The 8,665-nt window shown below is 37.4% G+C and overlaps 1 non-coding gene across 1 annotated transcript; it reads right to left on the bottom strand.

Annotated features, from left to right (window-relative positions):
* Positions 1-7,085: 7,085 nt before the first annotated feature.
* Positions 7,086-7,216, bottom strand: LOC136389881 (small nucleolar RNA SNORA38). The gene has a single exon (XR_010748441.1). It is a non-coding gene; the product is annotated as a small nucleolar RNA SNORA38 (small nucleolar RNA).
* Positions 7,217-8,665: the final 1,449 nt, after the last annotated feature.

Here is an 8,665-nt window from a genome sequence, read left to right as displayed (position 1 = left end):
TGTTTTCCCATTCAGAAAAGCACAGTCACTTTCTGAGTCATGACCGCCCACTTTTTCCATATGGTTGAGTACTATTTATTGGCGGAGACTGAACATTTTCTAAAAACTTTGTGGTTGATGAGTTCTATTTATGGCAGCCATTGAGAAAGGTAAACTTAGGTAATATTAGGAAGGAAATACTTGGCTTGTTAAAAAATAGAAATTAACCACTGTAGTAAATATTTTGTAAGGAAAAAAAAAAAAAGCTGAAATCATGAAAACTGCCTGGCTCCCCGATGCCTGTCTCTCCATCATCCAACAATCACAAATCCTCCTGATCCCCCCTCTGTCTGGCTCTCCCAGGGCCTCAGCCTCACTGATTGGAAAGTGTGCACTCTAAGCCAGGGCTGGGCCTTGGTCTAAGTTCTCTACCTCATGGCTACTGGCCAGTCTCCTTAGAACAACACTTTGATAGCCCCACCTTCTGATCAAGATTTGTATCTGTAGATACTAGGCAAACTCCACACCTTAGTCCAACATCAATAACTCTACATCACAGGTAGCTTTTTAAAAAATTGTGGTAAAACATACATAACACAAAATTTACCAATTTAATAATTTTTAATTGTGCGATTAAATGGCATTAAGTATAGTTACGGTATTATGCAACCATCACCATTATCCATTTTTGGAACTTTTTCTTCATTCCAAACAGAAATTCTGTACCCAGTAAACAATTACTTCTCACCCTCCCACCCCCTTCAGGCCCTGCAAACCTCTAATCTACTTTCCATCTCTGTGAACTTCCTATATTAGGTGCCTCATACAATATTTGTCCTTTTGTGCTTGGCTCATTTCACTCAGCAGGTTTTTAAGGTACATCCATGTTGTAGCATATAGAATTTCCTTCTTTGTTAAGGCTGAATAATATTCTATTGCATGTGTACACCACATTTTGTTTACCCACTTATCTGTTGATGGACTTCGAGTTGTTTCCACTTTTTGCCCTCAGTGAACGCCGCTGCTGTGAACACTGGTGGGCAAGTACGTGCCTGAGTCGCTGGTTCAGTTCTCTTGGGCCTACACCCAGGAGTGGAATTGCTGGATCGCATGGCAATTCTTTGTTTACCTTTTGGAGAAACCATCACACGGTTTTGACATACCCACACCTTTTGTTCTCACTTTCCTTTTTTGGAGCCTCTTCTCAAGGCAGACTGGTTCCCAGCACCTTCCCTGGGCTGACCGAGCCTGTGTATTCTTCACTCAAGCTAAACACAAAACGCTTCTCCACTTCCCCACCGCCAGTGGGGACGCCCTTCAGTGTGTGTCAAGACAAGCTCTCCCATGACGATAAATGCCAGAATCTGCAATCTGGAAGTGAAAACATAGTTATAAGAACATGCCTTAAGTCTTTGTTTTTTTCTCTCAAGAAAGCACATACCACCACATTCTAAAAGTCCTCCTTCCCTGTCACTCTCTGTTTCCTTTATAAGGAAACGGCTCCCTAGGAATATCCCTGTTCTTTCCTCCCCAAATTCCAAGTCCTCAAGCTCCAACATGCAGGCTTGCTGTTTCTCACTTCCTTGCACATCACTTAAACTCTCCTTTGTAGAGGTCAACATATCTGCTCAGGTTTTTAAAGTTGGTGCCATGTTTTCCTCATTACCTGGACTCTACACGATTGAAAACATCTGGCTGCTGACACAAAAGCAGAGTCACTCTCTGTGGAAGTTGGGGGGTGGTGGTAAATACTCATATATTGAGCATTTTGCTCTCTTATTTACTTACTTTGGAAACAATATTCACTTTCCTGCATTATCAGAATATTCCCCCCCCCCCCAGATAAAATCTAAGCTACATGAGACTAGATTCGGGGTCACTCCTTTGCTTAAGAAAACCTCATTGTTAATAATACAAATTCCTTGCCTTGGGATTCCAAACTCCCAATGAGTTCATCTCAATCTGTCTTGCCGGTCACACTCCCCATTACTATCTTTTGTGCTCTTCAGGCCCCAATTAACAGACCACCAACTATGTCCCAAACTGCCCCTGTGTTTTCCTGTCTCCATTTATTCCTTCTTCCAATGACCCTCTTTGGCCTCCCCTCACCCCTGTCCAATTTCTATCCATCTCGCTAGTTCAAAATCAATGCTGCTCATTCCATAAAAATAACTGTTCTGAGGATTCCATAAAACAATGTGTACAAAGAATTTAGCACAGTGTCTAGCATGTAGTAAGCCCTGGATAAATAGTATATAATAAATACTTTTTCCCTTACTGTTATTCTTTTTGTAAACACCTTTTTATAATTTATAAGCTTTTTGATCTTAGTCATGATTGTATGTCTTATACAGGTTGTGTTAGTTTGGGCTCATTTAGTAACATAAAATCCAATGCAACTGGCTTAAACAAAAATTAGAATTTATTGGGTCACATAACTGAAAAGTACAGGGATTGGGCTGGCTTTTCTCTGTTTCCAAACTTAATTTTGCTCTCTCTTGAGGAGTTTAGCTGGCTGCACTTGATCCAGCCCCCGGCTCTTGGTAGGAGTGGTGGCCTGCTGTCCAGCAAGCTCAAACAAAACCCTTTAAGTTTCACTAGCTTTGATGGGGTCTTGCTCCTATTTCTGAACCAACCACTCTTGACAAGACACTCAGATGCTTTGACTGGCAAAACCTGGGTAATGTGTCACCCACTAAACTCCAGCAAAACCACACCACCTGAGCACGTGGCCCCACCCACGAACATTGGAGAACATACCAAAAGCAGGGTGAATGGATACTGGGAGCTGAGACACACCCAGCACCTTCTGTAAAGGAGGTGCTCAGGAAATTTTTAGTGAATGGAACTGAATTAGTATTCTCTTTAGTGGTCAGAAATGTGCAAGATTTATTGCTCATCAAATGATAACTGAAAAGGGAGAGGAAGCTTACCTCTGTGGACCATGTACTGGTACCAGATACTGAGCCAGGAGATTTATACAGCTTGTCATTTTCTTTAATCCAAGAAACATCTGTGACATAGTTGTCATTTTGTTCATTTTACAAATGAGGAAACTAAGAGTGAAGAGGTTAAAAAATTTGATGGGTTTGTGCAGAGCTGAAATAGCAGCCCAGGTCTGGTCTGTCCCAGGGGTCAGTGCTCTGTTCAGTAGGTCGTGGCCCCTGCACTCTAGACTGCTGTTTATCTCTCCTCACAGGTCACTGGGGCTGGAAACTCTAGAATCTTTCCAGGCAGACTGTGCCATGTTGTATAAATCTGAGGGTTTAGAAGCTCCTTGATTTTCCCATTGTTTTAAGTGACTTGAATTTCACTCTTTCTGCCTTCTATAGAAAGTGGAAAACCATGGGGCACTCTAAGAAAACCTTCATGAATTTGCTGGTAGGAATTAAGTAACCATTTAATCTTTTGTTCACTTATGAAAAAGGAATCAATCCCTTTAACCTTTCCTTGGAGAACCTATTTTAAGATCTTTTGACACTGGACACATTTTTGTTGAAATTCTGGACCTTACTTTTCAGCCAGAATATGACCCGAGGCAGCTCTCAGAACCCAAGTTTCCCCGACCTACAGAAAAAAAACAGACTCAGCTGTGTTGACACCTGCTTTTCTCCCATGGGACCTCTGGGCTGCTGTCAAACCCTCTCTACCGATGTGACTCACACAACAACACATACATACAAACAGCAAATAATCCCAACAACAATACACACAAAAGAGAACAAACACACACAAAAGCATATGCCCACCTCAACTACATACACACAGAAACAACACACATCCACACCAACACATACCCAATAACATACACAAAACAAATACCCCTAACAACATATACAAGAACACACATACTCAAAACACACCCACATCAATAACACACAGAGTATGTACACAGCCAACAACACACATAGCCCATCAACACACACATACCACAGTCAACACACACAAACAGACTACACCCCAGGCCCATGCTGAAGCCAAGCAAGGCTTTGCTCACCAGTGGCAGCCGCTAGAATCACCTTCTCGGAACTCTGGGCGCGAGGAGTTGCCGGGGGTTCCTCCTATCTACAGCAGGGTCACATCATTCTAACTTTGAAATCCTGGCAACCTAATCACCTTATTGCTTCACTCCCACAGAATAGAATGTGACTTGCTGATTTTGAATTTCAAGAAATGAGATCTGTTTTCTTGATAACTTCGTCTCTCCATGCTTTGGACCGTGGAGTGATCCGGTTTCTGGTTTAATTGGCTTGTGACCGCTGGCCCCACTGTAGGCTCTTCTGGCTTTCTTTTAACATATCAAAGATAATTTTAAAAGAAGAGGAAGAAAAAAGAGAAAACTCCATACTGGGTAATGGATGGTTCTGTGCATATGGACCTTTTTATAGTTGCCAGAATTTCTGCAATGAATGTGAATTCATTTGGAAATCAGGAAAAATTTCAGCATGTTAAAATTAATACTAAGTAGTTAAAAATAAAATGATGGCTAAATCGTTATCACGTAGTTATAAAAATAATAAAAGGAAAAGGTGAATGGCAGTTATAATTAGACAAAGCAATCATAAAGCAATCCTTAGGATAAAGGATCATTTCTGGCATTTTATGTTCAAATGTACACTATAGAATGAGCATATGACAGTGATAAAACTCATGTGAAGAAAGTATAGCATTAAAATAAAAACAAAATTTGACAGGATAAATCAACAGAAAAATAATTGTCATTAGGAGAACTAAACACTAGACTTGGACAATGAAAAAGAAGAAAAAGAACACCAAAGTTTAAAATACTTTAATTATTAAAGTTGATTTACAGGCAAATATTGAATTTTATTTCTTAACAACAAAAAATAAACTTTTAAATTTTTACTATTATTTTTAAAATCTTGTTTAGAAAATTACATTTAAAGGGGTGACATAAGCTGACATATGAATAAGCTGCTTTAAAAAGTATTATTTGAAACTTTGAGCAAAACAATCTATAATTTGAACACAAAGAACACTTTTGCCTAAAATAACAAAACTAGAAAACAAAAGTCCACAAGTTTAAGTAAGAAACAAAAGATGTAAGCCCTCAACTACTTAGAAAGTTTTAAAATTCTTTATAAGTTTTCATAAAAGTTAAATTAAAACTATAATTGTAAGCTATTTAGAAAGCAATGAAAATTTGAATGTTATATATAGGCATTTATGGAATATGGCCAGATCAGTACAATGGAGTATGTTGAGGGCTTCAAACTCTGTCATTATTAAACCAGAAATAATGAAAATAAACTAATCATATATATATATATAAAGAAGAAATAGAAGAATAAAATAAATTCAAATAAGCAGAAATTTATAAAAGATAAACACTGCAATTTATAAAGTAGAAAATAAAGTATAATTGATTAAAAGTTTTTAATATTTTAAAGGCTAACCAAATGAAGAAGTTTTTCATTATTAAAATCCAGGAAAAGAAAAAATAAAACAATATTAGAAATGAAAAAGAGAAATGAACATATTGTGGAGGAGATTTAAATGGAAGACAATATTGTATGTTGATCATGTAAAAATATGGATAAATGAATAATTTTCTAAAAATTACCCAGACTGATTAGATAAATTATACATATGAATAAACCAATAACCTCGAGAAGGAATTGACAAAGTTATTAAACAGCTCCTTGCAAAAGCTCTCCAGGGTCAGATGGCTTTCCAAAGAATTCTTTTGAAGTTTCAGAAAACATGATTTCTATGTTATGTAAACCATTCAGGAATGTAAATAAAGTTTGAAATTTACCAAATTTTGTGTATCCATTCACCTGTTAATGGACATTTAAAAAACTAGAGGAACAACAATTTCATTCTTAGAATATACAAGAGAAATGAAACATATATCCACACAAGAACTTGAATACAAATGTTCATAGTAGCTTATGTACAATAGCCTCAAACTGAAAACAATCCAAATGCCCATCAACTGTTGAAGAAATAAACAAAATGCAATACATCCACACTAAAGAATTCATCAATAGAAATGAATTAAATATTAAATAATAAATGAATTAAATATGTGCTATTATAACATGCTGAAATATAGAGAAACTTCAAAACCATTATGCTAAGTGAAAAGAGTCAGACATAAAATACCAACTATAATTCCATTTCTATGAAATGCTAGAAAAGACAAATTTATGGAGACATACAGGGAAGTGTTCTTATTAATAATTGCCTAGGGATAGGAGTGGGAACAGGGATTGGCTACAAATGGGCTTCCAAAGATTTTTAGGGATTATGCGGATTGTTCTAAAATTAAAATGTTCCAAAATTGTTTTAAAATTGGTGATAGCTACAAAACTCTATAGGTATGGTATACTAACAATTTCTGAATTATACCTTTATAATGAGATTTTATGGTATATAACTTATACCTCAATAAAGCTGTTAAAATATCTAGTTATCAAACAAATATAAAATAATACCAATAAAATTCAATTAATAAACATCTATCCAATTAGTAAGATTAAAAAAAATTCAGTGTGGCAAAGATTCATTTCAAAGGGTACCATCGTGCATAGCAATCGTGATATAAATTGGTACAATGCTTTTAGAAAACAAAAATGAATTTTCAAAATATTAATAAGTTTGACTCATTAGTTTAATTTGAGGAATCTGCCTCTCCAAAAATAAAGATGTGTGCTATAAAGGACTGTACTTTACAGAATTCTTTATGATTTAATCACCAATTAGAACAACCTAAATATCCAACATTAAGAAGATGAGTATATAAATCAGAATACACCAAATAATACAATTCACGTAGTTGATAAAAACCATATTTTCCAAGACTACTTAAGGACATAGAGGAACACTCAAGAAATAATGTTAAAAGAAAAAGAAAAGTAGGGTTTAATTTCTATACACACACTAAATCTTAATGAAAAAGGCGATGTCTGTTTATGATTGGTTCAGCCTAGGCCTAATCTTCACATTTATTTTCCATTTTTTGGAAATACACCAAATAATGCAATGCATGTTGTTGATAAAAATCATGTTTTCCAAGGCTACTTAAGGACATAGAAAAATGTTCTTACTTTGTTTCGTTTTATCTAAATTCTTTTTTTTTTCTATATGGGATGGTTGATGCTGAGCCTGCAGTGAGCAGGCTTGCCCCAGATTTCTCCAAGTTCATATTTCTTTGTCTCTAATTCTTGTATGTCCAAAGACAGGGCACCACAGACACGTCTTTGTAGGAGGGTTGTTTTATTTAAAGTTTTGACAATGAGCATGAAGTGCTGCTTTATTATTTTCAAATTAGAAATTCTGTTGGAAAACTGTAAATATTATACAAATAACAAAAACAGATAGGATGGAAATAAATTGCATCTCACCCCCTCCGTACCAAAAGCAGCTTTCAGACCAAACATACAAGGTCTATATAACAGTCCTGACTAGGTGAGCTTCCATTATTAGGCAATAGTGAACTCGATGCTACTTTGCTTTCTTCCCATTTCAAGTGAAGGCTTAGGGGTATCTGAGTCAACATGGTGTGTGGGCGTTTATTTCTGACAATGATGAATCTTTAGAACTGAGAAGCATTTTTCCACCTTTGAGTGAGGTACCTTTGACACCCTAGTCCCACAATGGTCCATAGTTGGTCTCCCATCTTCACTGGTGACGTCCTGCAAACTACCACCCAGTAGCCACCTGCGGTGGCTCCCAGACCCATCGGTATCCAGAAGCCCTGGGCTCTGAAATGTAAAAATCTTCCTTCTGGATTCCATTCTTACTTTGAAAATTCAGTCTTTTATGTAAGTGACTTAAGTATGTGAGTTGAGTGGCGGAGGCGGATAGGAATCAGAGGGGCAAATAGCGCAACCACAGGAGGGGGAGTTAGGAAACAGCTTCTAGCTCGGGGAAGCCCAAGGTGGAGCAGCCTCAGAGCTAATGAGTGGGACGTGTCATGCCATCCCTCTCTGAAGTCACGTTATTAGCTGCTCCACAAACATTTTCCAACCTAACTTTCTAAATAATTAAACAAATGAAAAAGAAACCAGCTTTCTCGTATAAAAGCTCCTACGGCTTTGGTCTTTACTACTAATAAACTTACACCAGCCCCCACCACCCGCCTTGACAGAGTGTGGGAGAAGCCAGCTGGTAACGAGGCTCTGCCGCCCTGATGAGTGTGCTCATTAGGGAAGCCACTGGGTTTGAAGACCCACCCCAGCCAATCTGATTGCGGATTTTATTGAAATAATTTTATAAACAAGTCTTCAGACAAGGTGTAGTCCTGATGAATCCTCTGAGCTCATTACCACCCTCAGAAAAGAAATTTGAAGAGATAAAAATAAAAGTCTAGGATTAAAACAACACTTTCACCTTAGGCAAAACAGTCTCCCTGTGCTTCAGACTTCTCCATCTGGAGAGCGAGGATAATGATATTTCCCTCTCCAGCTCCTCAGAAGAGCTAATACAAAGTTCTGGAGAGCGTCCTTGGCTGTTGGGGAAAAAGGTAACACATAAACCTGATGATTTTTAATAGCACGAAGAACATAAAGATGACAAGTGGATGCCCGATCTCTCTAAGACAGGGAAAAGCCGATGTGAAGGAGAAGCATACATACGGTGTGTGATCAGTCAACCAAATATCTTGGAAATTCACCTGGCTTGCAACAGAAAGCTGTTTTCCTTCCGCATTTCCTTAGAT

Source organism: Saccopteryx leptura, chromosome 1 (genome assembly GCF_036850995.1).
Source record: "Saccopteryx leptura isolate mSacLep1 chromosome 1, mSacLep1_pri_phased_curated, whole genome shotgun sequence".
In the NCBI taxonomy this organism is placed as follows: Eukaryota; Metazoa; Chordata; class Mammalia; order Chiroptera; family Emballonuridae; genus Saccopteryx; species Saccopteryx leptura.
This window is presented reverse-complemented; position numbering and strand designations above follow the sequence as displayed.